The sequence below is a fragment of the Nycticebus coucang genome, chromosome 21 (assembly GCF_027406575.1).
Source record: "Nycticebus coucang isolate mNycCou1 chromosome 21, mNycCou1.pri, whole genome shotgun sequence".
NCBI classification, from domain to species: domain Eukaryota; kingdom Metazoa; phylum Chordata; class Mammalia; order Primates; family Lorisidae; genus Nycticebus; species Nycticebus coucang.
In genome coordinates, this window is record NC_069800.1 from 59,801,198 (window position 1) to 59,814,648 (window position 13,451).

Below are 13,451 nucleotides of genomic sequence, written 5' to 3' on the forward strand. Positions count from 1 at the left end.
CAGCTGCAGGAGGCGCCCCTCCAGAGGTTTCATCTGAGTGGCACTTCCTATAGGTACATGAGACAGTGTCTTGTTCATCATCTACCTTTTCTGCGTAAGTCCTCAGCGTATGGACATTTGGTGTAGGGGGCTGTCCAGGCAGGGCATTTGACAGCAGCCCTGTCCTCTACCCACTAGATGCCAGCTGCACCCCTTAGGACCACCAAAAATGTCTGCAGACATTGTCGAATATCTCCAGAGGTGGAAAGGAAGGAGGGGGGAATATCTTCCCCAGATCGAGAACCATTGGCAGGCAGAATAATCTTTCTAATGCATAGACATGACTGTCGCGTGTGTCTGCCTAAGCCTTTTGATTTATGCTCTGCAGATTTTGTGAATGACACTAAAATATTTAGTGCAGCATGAAAGGCCCTTTAGTGTCTAGCTCTGGGACAACTGCTCCAGCCTTGTCTGTTTCCCAAGCCACCCTCCTTGGCAATGCCCCTTCCCATGTTTCCGTCATACCAAGCTCTGCAGGTTCATGGTTGCGTGCACCTAGTCTCTTCTGCTAGAAAGTCAGCTTTGCTTTCTTGGCCTCACAAACCATTGCCCATCCTTCAAGACCCATCTTGGGACTAACAAGGCCTAACTCAAGAATGACAGCCTCTCTGATCTTTTTCTGTGCATTCATTTAGGCAAGAGTAGTCCAGTTTTCTGTTGAGTTACTATCTGTGGGACTTTCTAACTGTATAAACAAGTTGACCTGTTTAGGCTTCAAAAGTCTTGTATGTACAATGGGAATACAGTAGTGCCACCGTAAGGTTGTGAAAAAATTGAATGATGTTGAGGTTCCCATGGACCCCATCCTGGGACAGTGGTCAGCAAGGGGGACAGTGCTGGAAAAATCAAGAGACTTTACACCAGTCTTAGAGCGTAACACCTGGAAGCCTGAGGGGGCGGCAGCTCGCAACAGTGCAGCAGCTGGTCTTTTATTGGGTGTGTGCAAGAATGCACAGCAGTCAGGGTTAAAAAATGAGAGAGGGAAGATTATAGCCTCCAGAAAGGTTGGGGAAAGGAAAATGGTAGGATAGACAGGGACACGGGGGAATGGACCATCTGAAATGACATATGACCTGTGCAGCAAGAACAGAAGGAGGGAAAACACACCTCACCCTTCCAGCTATCTCAGCTTCCCTAATTTAAACCACTGATCAAGAATCTCCAGGTCTTAGCCCACCTGCACTGCTGAATCCCCACGCAGGAATAGTCATGTAGACATTTCCCCAACTGGGCACCTTACCCTGAGTTGGAAGGTGCGTGAAGCATTCAGCCTACTTGCCTCCCACAGAATGACATGATGGATAGAAGTACTTAGAACCCAGCACCCAGCACCCAGTTCAGAACCAGGTGAATGTTGGCCCCCTCTGCTGTTGTCAGCCCGCTGTCATACGTCTGTTGTACAAGGTTCCACAGGTGGGTCACAGGCAGCAGCACCGGTTACAGGTCGGGAGACTATTGGGTCTTTCCCTTTGTGTGGACCTGCTGTGCTTGGTAGGCTTGGTCTAAATAATCATTCTCTAGAATTCTCCTGCCAGGAGTCAGATCTAGTGTCTTTGACACTGATGGGGAATGGTCCAAGCCTGGGCGTTTCAGTGACATCACTGTGCCTCAGTCTCCTTGCTTTTGCAATGGAAATGATGGCGGTGCTCATCTCAGGAGCTAGAGCTTTATTTATTTATTTATTTTTTGAGATAGGGTCTTGCTTTGTCACCTGGGCTAGAGTGCAGTGGTGTCATCGTGACTCCCTGCAACCTCGGACTCTTGGGCTCAAGAGATCCTCCTGCCTCAGCCTCTCAAGTACCTGGGATTATTGATACAAGCTGCCACACCCAGCTACTTTTCATATTTCCTCTACTTCAGCCTCCCAGAGTGCTAGGATTACAGGTGTGAGCCACAGCAGCTGGCCAGAGCTTTAATTTAACAAGTGCTTTTTAAGGTCTGCCCCGGGAGAGACGGAGTTGCTGGCCCTGGAGAAAGGGTGAGAAACACAACAGATGATTCCCTGACCCTGCACTAGTCAGAAAGAGCCAGACTAAAAAGAAATAGGTAAGTAAATTACTGAGTGTGTTGGTGTGACTGACAAATGCCAAGGAGAAAATTAAAGCAGGAAAACAGATGAGGAAATATTGAGTGAGAGGGCTGTGGTTTTAAACAATGAGGAATGGTGTCATTGAGAAGGTACCATGTGAGTAGCTGAACGTAGTGGGGGACTGAACCAAAGGCATCTCTGGAGCCCCTCCAGGAGGAGTGTCCTCGTTCGGTGGAACAGAAAAAACCCACAGGAAGGAAATGGATTTCTATTGGTCTCTAGTGAGAAGATAGAGTTGGGCTTTGAAGATAATAAAGCCACATGTGCATGGATTTTATTTCAGCAGAATCGTGTCTCTTCCATGTAATGACAGGTAGCATCACAATTAGGCCTGTGTTTGCAGAGAGGAGCAGAGAGGTTCCAAAGAACTGTCCACAGTCCTGAGGTCAACAGGACTTCACTGAGTAGCATTATTTCTTCTAGCTGTGCAAAAAGACCGATTTCTCTTAGAGGAACTCAAGTGTATGTGGAGAGAAAACGTGGGTTGGAATGTATCAGAAGAGAGGATGGAAGTTCGTTCAAACCCATCGGCAGGCAGCGGTATCCCACATAACCACATGTTGGAGCCGAAGAGCACAGCACAGTGAGGTGGCCTCTGTCATCTCTTGTGTTCCTCTAGGAAAGGCAGACCAACTGCTTCCCATCGGCCCGGAGTCTCTGTTGAAGGAAGGATGCCAGGGAGGCTGGGAAAGGCCAGCTACTGATGGGACGCAAAGGCTACCAACAGGATTGAGATCAAAGCATCACCCGTATCCCTTCTTGACAGGTCTGGACGCGTATCCTAAGTGGACCCGCAGACCCACCTGTACTGTTTTCTTCATGTGCTGAGAGAGTATAGTCAGAACCTGAGATTGGCTGGAGGTCCCTGTAAAATGCCCGAGAAGAGACTGATGGTGATGGTGGGAGTAGCAAAGGCATGAGTGTGGACGAATCGAAGTTACAAACACGATAAAGGGCCAACCGTGTAGGGACTGCGTGGTGGGCACTTACGTTAGCTAAACATATGGACTGAATTCTAGAGAGTTGAACTTGCTCACCTGATTAGTTGCCGTAGTTACACAGTTTTTGAAATTAAAAAAAAAGATTAATCGTGATTCTAGTAATAATCGGGATCTGTGTTTCCAGCTTAATAAAAGCAGCATGGGGGGAGGCTAGGAAAAAACATTCTCTGCCAATGTTTATCTTGAATCTGACAGTCACAGATGTGTGGACCCAGGAGAGTGAGAGAAACAGAATTTTTGTGCAGAGGAGAACCTTCCGTGGATGCAAAGACTATCAGCTAAATTGCGGTTGGGAGACAGAACAGTTCTAGGACACCAAAACATGGCCCAGCTGCAGTTCCAAACACGCAACTCGGTATTTTACCATAAAGAGAAGTGGCAGCTATCTCAGAGAGATCAAACGGCGCCTCAGTCACGGAGGCTGTCCCGACCTCACTGCCTTCTGATGCCGTGCAGCGCGAGGGGCACAGCACCACTTACAAGCCGTTGTCAACAACTAGGCTTGCCTGAGCCTCATCAAACTTCCCCTTCCCTTTTAGAAATACATTTTATTTATTTATTTATTTATTTTTTGTTTGATAACCCTTGTAAGATGCACCATAGGTGTGGTCCCACCAATTACCCTCCCTCCACCCATCCCCCCCTTTCCCCTTTCCCTATAATGTTAGGTTATAACTGTGAAAGCTATACATTAGTTTCATAGTAGGGCTGAGTACATTGGATACTTTCTCTTCTATGCTTGAGATACTTTGCTAAGAAGAATATGTTCCAGCTCTTTCTACAGGGGATAGAAAAAAATTGAGAGCGCCATGGGAAAACAGACCTATTTACAGCATGGAACATTCTCTAGGAAAACTAACATACTTTTTTCAAAAAGCAAGTATCACTTGTAAAATGTGGAGGACTCTTCTAAAGGAAAAGAGAGAGAGCAGGAGAATTGCAACGCTTGAATCCTCACTGGATCCTGGATTGAAGTGACATTAGCAAGGGCGGGCATCGCTCTAAAACACATGCTGGGGACTTTTAGGGAACTTTGGGTATGGGATAGGAATTAGGTGATACAGGGACTTCTTGCCTATTTTCTTAGTTGTGAAAATAGCATTGAAGTGATGTGAGGGAAGCTGTTATTTGTAAGAAATAGCTGCTGAGGTTGTAGAGATGATATATGTGAATGCCTGTGAATTACTTTCAAATTGTTTAACGCAACACACCTGTGTGCACCTGCAGGCCCACACAGACACCAGCGACATTTATAGGTAAATAGAAAGATAAATAAAGGCAGGAAATGTTAATAGTTAAGGACACATTAGTGTGTGTTGCATTATTCTTTCAGCTTTTCTGTGTTTGAAAATCTTCAATATAAAATTTTAGAAAAGAAAACCATAGACCCTAAATTCCTGGAGAAAAGAGCAGAACTCAGGAAAAAAGAACACTTTTTTTTTTTTTAATGACGCTGTTAAAAGGAATTAGAAAGAATACAAGAGGACTGAAATAATTCTCCAAGTGTGAGTCATAATAATTAATTCGAATTAACACCTATCAAATGACAACATCTCAGTTGGACAACAATATAATAATCCAACTATGTGTTTCTTAAAACTGGATCAGTTACATGTCTGTATAAGAAAAATAAATAAAATGAAATCAAACCAAAATTTTAAATACATTTTAAATAAAATGATTATTTATAAAATAATATAAATTTTAAATACAAATGTAAAATTATTTATGATTATTTTATTTAAAATGTATTTAAAATTTAGTTGCAGCAGTCACACACAAGGGGCTATAATGCAGAGACCCTACCTTCTCATATGTTCAGCAGCACAGCTAAATCTCACAGACCTGATATGCTGGAAAAGAATCTAGACACAGAAAAATACATATGATATGACTCCATGTAGATAGTATTTTTAAAAAGAGCTGACCAATAGAGCTAGAAGTCAGAATTGTGGTTTTATTTTTGAGCATTGCTGACCAGGAAAAAAAAGAATGGAATTGACTGAAATTGTTTCCATATGTCGACTGTGGGAGTGACCGCACGGGTCTCTATACACATAGAGATTCAGCAGGCCGCCCACTTGAGATTTCTGCCCTTTACTGTTTGTGCTTGACCTGAAGGACTTGACTTTCAGCTTCCTTTGCTGGGTGTCTCAAGCAGAATTTCACCTGAGTAGCAGCCTGAGCTTTAACCCATGGTACCACGTGTATCTTTATAAAAGCAAGGGCCTTTGGGAAGCTGAGTTTTCTTTAATCTGTTGACGTTCAAGTAGGAAAGATGAGTTTAGTAAAAACTGCCTTCTTTTGAATTGACAGATACTTTATTTCTACCTAGAAATTAAGCTTGGCATTCCTGTTTTTTTCAATTTCCAAGTGATGCACTTTTAAACATACTTGTGAGTCATTATGGAAGTTTTGAGATATACAAAAATGAAGACATGTAAAATCTGCCCAGATGGGAACAAGCAAAGCCCTCCCAGGGACACTGATAAGCCGAGCACATTGAAACTTGCAGGTGGATCAAAAAGGTGCTGCTGAGTTTCTTAAAAGTGAAATAATGGACCATAACTTGGTCTGTCTCAAAACTTCTGCAGTGACCCCGGTGTGAATAGCTTACAGTTTACAGAAATATCCTTTAACATATCTGTCTCCAAAACAGTTTGATGCTTTATTTTATAAATGTGCTCAAATGGTCAATTATTTATTCATGTATTATTGTTTATTTTTTAAAGAGCTTGCTATGGAGAGTAGTATTAGGGGGGAAAGGAGGCATTTAGAAGCCAGAGGTTCTAGGTTTGACTATAGTTCCATCCTCCGTGCTATCTGTGAAATCATAATTAATTTTCCTCTTTGATTCACACTTTAATGATCCTTGTCACAGTACCAAGGATGTTATATCATCCAGAGAATTTAGAATCACATTGTAATTATACAGTATTCTATGTTTGGTTGAAGTGAGTGGGGTTCATTCTTGAGAAGTGGATTTATAGCTACTAGGAAGAGGATTAGGATGAAATTCATTTTTTTTTTTTTCTGCAGTTTTTGGCTGGAGCCGGATTTAAACCCACCAGTATATGGGGTGGCGCCGTACTCCTTTGAGCCACAAGCACTGCCCCTGAAATTCATTTCTTTATTTCATTATACCAGCTCTCTGCTTCTATATTACAGGACACTATGTTAGATTCCTTTTGAATAATTAACAAAAAGCAAACACCCAAATGAATCGACTGCTAAAATAAAATCATTAACCAATGTTCCAGTAGAATTCCTGGATAATTGTGTATTTGGCTAGGAAATCTGGTCTTTTTCATAGAAAGGGCAATATTGTTATGCAGTGGGAGTTGAGAGACAACTCAGTGAAAATTCTTGGCCACAAGAAAATCAAACAGAGGGTGTATTAGCCAACACTGGCTGTGCCAATAATTTCAAAATCTTAACAGCTTACAACAGTGCTTTTCAACTCACAGTACGCTTAAACATTCATGGCACTCTTATGTTGATCAAAAAATGAGTGAAAAAGGAATATATTTACTGCGCTTTGAACTTCTTTCAAAAATAATTTAATTAATAATCTTTAAAAATGTTCATGGCACACCTAAGATCTTCCTGCGGCACACTGGTTGAGAATCTCGGGCTTATGGCGACACATCCTCACCTCTTGCCCTTGTTATATGAGAGGTCTGGATCAGCTGTTGGTTGTACTCAGCACAGCTGGATTAGTTGGAGTACGTGGAGATTTAACCTTTTTGTTCAGAGATCCAGGGTGAAGGAGGGGGGAAGGGATGTTCGCAGGGTGGAGAGCTGAAGTTCAAGGAGTGATAGACTGGCCTAATTATAGTTGCATTTAAAGTATCATATCAGCTCACCCTCCATTGGCCAAAGCAAGTTGCCAAATCCAACGTCAGAGGATGGAGACACAAGGGCTGGGAGAAAAGGAATGATTGTAAATACATAACTCTGTGACAGGTAATGAAGGCTGCTGTGAGCTGCAGGTTTCATTTAAGTAGCTCCCAATCCTAGCGAGAGAATCCTTTGCCGAGCCTTATCTTTATGCCTCTTCTCTGATTTCCATGCTCAGTGGTCTACTTTATCCAGAAGAAAACTTCCTTTTGGGAGTTCACTATTTTTTACCAAGTGAATTTTCAAGGAGCCACTGTCTTCCGTGAATTCTGGGTTCGTTCATGATAATTTCTGTAAGAAATGACCTCAAGATGTCTAAAATCAAGTTAAATATTATGCTAAATTGAGATTTTGAAATTCAATGCTCAATTTTTGGAAAAAAAAATCAAGTATTTCAAAGGTCCTTCTGTTGACATTTTCAGGAAGCCATATAGATGTTTCTGGTCTTTTTTGATAGCTACAGATTTTAGGTGCATTTTAAGAAAAAGTTTTCTGGACCCAGGAAGCTCAAATATATCCTAGAAAAAGAAAAGAAAGTTGAGAATTTGAGTAGGGGTCAAATGGAAGGAATAACCAGACTGGTTTTGATTTTCTAACTTGGTCTGCCATCAGTTTAGCAAGGAGATTGTATAAGAGAGGAGCTAGCAATATTAAACTCTATTTACATACCTTTTTTTCTTTTTTTGTTTTTGAGACAGAGTCTCACTGTGTTGCCCTGGGTAGAGTGCCGTGGTGTCCTAGCTCACAGCAACCTCAAACTCTTGAACCTAAGTGATTCTCTTGCCTCAGCCTCCCAAGTAGCTGGAACTACAGGCATCCACCATAACGCCCAGCTATTTTCTTGTTGCAGTTGTCATTGTTGTTTAGCTGGTCCAGGCCGAGCTTGAACCCACCAGCCTTGGTGCATGTGGCTGGCGCCATAACCACTGTGCTACGGGCGCCGAGCCTATTTACGTACCATTTTTAATCGCAACATTTGACACCTGTTTCTTTTCTACTATCAAAATTCTTTCTGTTAGTAATGAAAATTTATGATTGGCTTTCACTTTAGACTTCTCTTTACCACTCTTATCTTGTTCTTTAAATTGCAATTCTCAGACATATTTCAGGTTTTGGTCATGGATCTTGAAATGGTTTATTATCTCTCTCACTTGAGAAATACCATCGGGAGGTGGACAATAAAGTTCAAGGAAAGCAAATGGCCCCATGCAGATGGGAGGCTTTTGAGATACCAAGTGGGGAACCAGATCTGCATGAAGTTTCAGTTGAAATCTGCTCTCATGCCTCTGCCAGGCAAATGAGACTTGTCTGGGGTAATCGTCTGACTTTATTAGTTATCCCCTGGACTGCGGACTCCGTGGGAAATTAAATGAAAAGAATGTCACTTTTTGTGAAAATAGTATTTGATTAATAGTACTTTTCTAAGTTTTAGGCATTTATTCATTATTTTTGTCATAATCAGTATCATCTTTACTCTTATTTACTTAATATTTTGCTTTAAATCAGCTTTTTACAAGGATTCAAAACATGGATTACGTCTTTAATCCATTTTGAGTTGACTTTTGTTTATGGAATAAGTGAGGATACACGTTCAATATTTTTTGTGTGCCTATCCAGTTTTTCCAACACTGTTGAAAAGATTTTCATTTTCCCATTCAGTGGTTGAAAGGATGATGTTAACCAGATTTAAGGTGGCATTATATTAGCAAATATTTTAAGAAGAATAAAATATCATTTCAAAGTAGAAGAGATTAGGTGGCAAATAAAGATTGGTGTAAAGTAACCATCTTTCTCACCAGGTTATTGGGACAAGTCATTCTGCTTCGGAACAGGAAAAAAAGATGGGGATTCTGTAATAGGAGGCAGTGATTTTCCTTCAGTGAATCTTCTGGGAAGACGTGACCTGTCTTTAGCCACAGTCTGTAGCAACTGAGGCTGATCACCTTGGACAGAGAAGAAACGTGATCAAAGGCGAGAGAAGAGCATCCAGTATGGGACATGGGAAGGACTTTTACTCCTTTAAGGACTTAACAGTGGCTGCCAAGTGTTCCTTTAGGGCAGCTCTGCTAGAACGTCAGCTCGTTTTTCTTCCCTTCCAAACTCCTGAGAAAGATTTCAATTCTCTGGGGGAGCATCTCGAGGGCCAGCAGCTCCAGCAGTGCCCATAATGGAGAAAGGAAAGATGACAGCAAGAAATCAGAGTGCCCTGGATGGGGAAAGCTAAGACAGAAATAGGGGAGCACAGGTGACATGGAAAAACCAGGACCAGGGATTGTGCTTTGGGGATTGCAATGTTCCCTCAGAGCTCATTGCCTGGAGTTACTCCCCATACATCTTCACAGAGCGACAGTTGAATGCACACATACGGATGGAGATGTCGGTCAGAGGGGGCTGTGCTCCCTGGCCTAGAGCATGGCCAGGTAAAGCCACAACATGCCCTTCACTCCCACTGAGGTCAAGCTGAAATTATGGAATACAAATATAAAAGGTTAGGTTTATATTTAGGACAGAAATAGTTGTATTGAATCACTATAGTGTGTTGTTCCCATTTCTTTTTTTTTTTAATGTTTTTATTTTTTTTTTGTTTGTTTCCATTTTCATAAAAAAAAACCCATATGTTTCTAGAGGCCTGCGTGCACACCGACATTCTTCCCTTCCCCCTGGGTAGAGTGCTACGGCGTCACAGCTCACTGCAACTTCCAACTTTTGGGCTTAAGCGATTCTCTTGCTTCAGCCTCCCAAGTAGCTGGGACTACAGGTGCCTGCCACAACATCCAGCTGTTTTTTGGTTGTAGTTGTCAATGTTGTTTGGCAAGCCCAGGCTGGATTTGAACCTGGCATCCTAGCCTCTGAGCTACAGGTGCTGAGCCGGAATGATGTCTTTATAAAAGATATATTATATCCTGCTGTGGTTTTCTCATTTTCAAAATGGAATGATAGTAGAAATAAATACATCTTATAAAAGTTTTACGTGACTTATAAAGATCTCTGAAAAGGCTATATCCCAGTGGTTCTCAACTTTCCTAATGCCTCCTAATGCTGTGACCCTTTAATACAGTTCCTCATGTTCTGGGGACCCCCAACCATAAAATTATTTGTGTTGCTACTTCATAACTTTAATTTTGCTACTGTTATGAATCGTCATGTAAATATCTGATATGCAGGATGTGTTTTCATTGTTACAAAGGGGTCGAGACCCACAGGTTGAGAACCGCTGCTCTATATGATAATTACTTCTTTAGCAGGCATGTTGAAGAAGTTTCTGTCATGAGTTAGTGTAGATTGCAACTCTTGAAAGCACCGTATGTGTGTGTGCGCACATGCGCGCCAGCACCTGCTTGCCAAGTTGCAATTGTGAGGTAGGGACAGAAACTGTTGGCACGTCTGTCCTGGCCCTGACTGCTCCGTGAACAATCGCTTGCATCCTCTGAATAAGGGTGTCACGTTGCTTCTTTCCTAAACCAATTTTCACAGTGGGTAATTGTGTTCTGACTCATACAGTCCCTCCAGCATTTCCTGACTGTTCAGGTACCTCTTCCTTTTTGCCCTTAATGGATATGTAATGAAGTGACATGTTTCAAAGCCATCGCTTTGTTTCCGACTGGGGCAGACTTCTGATACGATGTCTCAGTAGAGGGTCGGAATAAAGCCGGCACACATGTAGCCTGCTTCCACTTCAGGGTCTAACCACGTTGGAAAGGAAAAGGTCTTCAAGTGGAACATGATTTTCAGGGGCCACATATTTATCTTGTGACTCAAAAGTTTTTAGAGTTAATCCATAGTGTTTCAGATGGATCAAGAGAACAGGCTTTGGGGTCAATTTGTTTCATTCAAATCTTGCTTACACCAATTTTGGGCTATAAATTTGGTTGTATCACTGAAGCTTCACTTTTGTCACCTGGAAAATGCTGACAATAATATCCATTTTATAGGGCTTTTATGAAGACCCATGTAACAACTCTAAGCAGGGTGTGTGGAATTTGGTGGGCGCTCAGGATGTTGGGTCTTAATATGAGTATTTTTTATTTATGTCATCCATCAGTTACTACGTGGTGACTTGAGTCTAAACAGACTAAGTTTAACAACAGATAATAAAGTGGGAATTCATACAGCAATTGTGGGGATGTAGAGAAAGTAATAATTAATTAATACAAAGGTCATGGCACGTTTTCTAGAGGAAGTGGCCGGAAAGGAAAAGTAAAATCTCCCTGGGGAAAGAAACGGCAGGAAAGAGAGAGAGGGACGTTTGCCTTGCAGAAGCAGCACAGAAGTAAATTTACAGCTGAGCTTGGTCGCCTGTTTAGTTCACATACGTATCTTTGTTGAGTTCCTGCTGTGTAACAGGCTCTGTGTTTGACTCAGAAACACAATCATGGGCAAAAAAATAGAAACACTATCCCTGCCCTATGGCACTTTTGCTCTTGAGGCAAGCCTATGCACTAAACTAATAATTCAGAGGTGGTGCAGGAGTCGTGGGGATGGCAGGGGCTCCGGAGAACCTCTGTAGGGCCCTGGAAGTTAAGCTAAGACACGTGGAAATGAGAGTGAAGTCAGGGGAGGGGAGGGAGGCCTCTGTGCCAGGAGGACCGTGGTACCTTCTGGAAACTGACTAAAATCCAGTGTGGCTGGGACACAAAAAATAGCGGCAGAGAGGACGTGGATGAGGTAGCTGGGGAAGACCACAGGGGGTCTTTAACGTCACCCTGAGGATTTTCACTTTTGCCCCAAGTGTAAAGGGAGGTCATCGAAAGTTCCTATTTGATGCATAGAAATGTTGGAATTAGACTTTTGTTTTATAAAAATCACCTGCCTTGTGCACAGTGAATTCATGGGGATGAAAATGGGAGTGGAGAGACCGATCAGTGTTTGTGGAAAGATGGCAGCGCCTTGCATTGGGGCTGGGGCACAAAGATAGACAGACAAAACCAGCAGCTGCATCAGGTGAGCTCCGGGGGACTGGTGTGGCTGGAGGATCAGACACGCAGTGCTGAGTCACTGGCAAGATTGATTCGGGCAGGTTTTGAAGAGCACCGGTGTGGCATTTCATGCCAAGAAATCTGCATTCGTACAATATAAAGGACTGAAACGGGTTAAGAAGCAGGGAAATGAAATAATCAGATTAGTGTGTGCCTGGAGGCTCTTTATTTCTCCTCCCACCTACTTCTTGAGCCAAGCATTTATTGAATTTAGAGTAATAGATGGGAGAAATGGTACCACATCATTGTGGGCAAAGATTGATGGTAGGCAGATTCTTTTGTATAAGAGCACAAAAGAGATATATTAAGGGGAGGTTAAATTTGTCATTGTGAAAGGCTTATTTATCACGTAAGTATTCACCCTGGAGCCACCTAAGCCTTCTCCAGGAGAGAACCGAATGTCTCACCCCTCCAATGCGGCAGAAGCTTAGGATATAACTGAATTAAGACGACTGTTGAGGAAACTCAGTGACAGTGGGAGAGATGTTTACAAAAGTGTTAACCCACGGGGCCCAGGGATGGTGGGAGAGAGGGAGTCTAATGGGTGCAGACTTCTCTACAGACAGGAAGTGGGTACCACGCTGTGCTGCGCTCAGACTTGAAAACAGCTGCTCTGTAACCACCGAGGAGCTAAGAGTAAGTCAGATCACGGGGTGGAGGGGGGTAGTGGGGGGAATATGGGGACAGCAGATTCTCTGTGGCTTCTCTGTGTCGGAATATGACTTGAGCCTTGAGTTGGGAGCAATTCTGAGACTCTCACATGCCATCTCTGACTACTGGCAAAGAGTGAGATAGTCTGGCTGTGAATTGGACCACCCTTCCTCCTCTTCCCTGGGTCAGTGTGTTTAAAACACTTGCCCTGTGAATACTCTAAGGGATAGGACATTTGGAGGCTTTTGTAGTCAACTTGGAAAGCAAGCTGTCCCACCATGATGGAAATAGATGTGAGAACTATCCATCAGGGGGAGTTTTTGGGAGGTTTACAAAAAGGAAATGGTGGCTCACACCTGTAATCCCAGCACTCTGGAGGCTGAGGCGGGTGACATTGCCTAAGCTCACAGGTTTAAGACCAGCCTGAGCAAGAGTGAAACTCTGTCTCTAAAAATAGCTGGACATTGTGGGCAGCACCAGTAGACCCAGCTACTTGGGAGGCTGAGGCAAGAAGTTCTCTTGAGCCCAAAAGACTGAGGTTGCTGTGAGCTATGACACCATGGCACTCTGCTGAGGGTGACAAAGTGAGACTCTGTCTCAAAAAAAAAAAGGAAAAACTGGAATAACTTTTCTATCTCTATGAAGTTTTTTCAACCTGTGCCACTTCATATGCTTTAAAAAAAATTACTAAGGAAGGATGATTTGTTAAGCATCGTTACCGTGTGGTAAGGATAACTGAGTTCACTGAGGGATCTCCCAGCTCTCTCATAGCAATGAACTCTAGTGTGGAGTCAT

General features: G+C 42.8%; 1 protein-coding gene across 1 annotated transcript in view; it reads left to right on the forward strand.

The window, feature by feature from the left end:
• The window catches only part of DOK5 (docking protein 5), a 139,789-nt gene that overhangs the window by 74,852 nt on the left and 51,486 nt on the right, over window positions 1-13,451 (forward strand). The gene's annotated exons all lie outside the window — the stretch shown is intronic.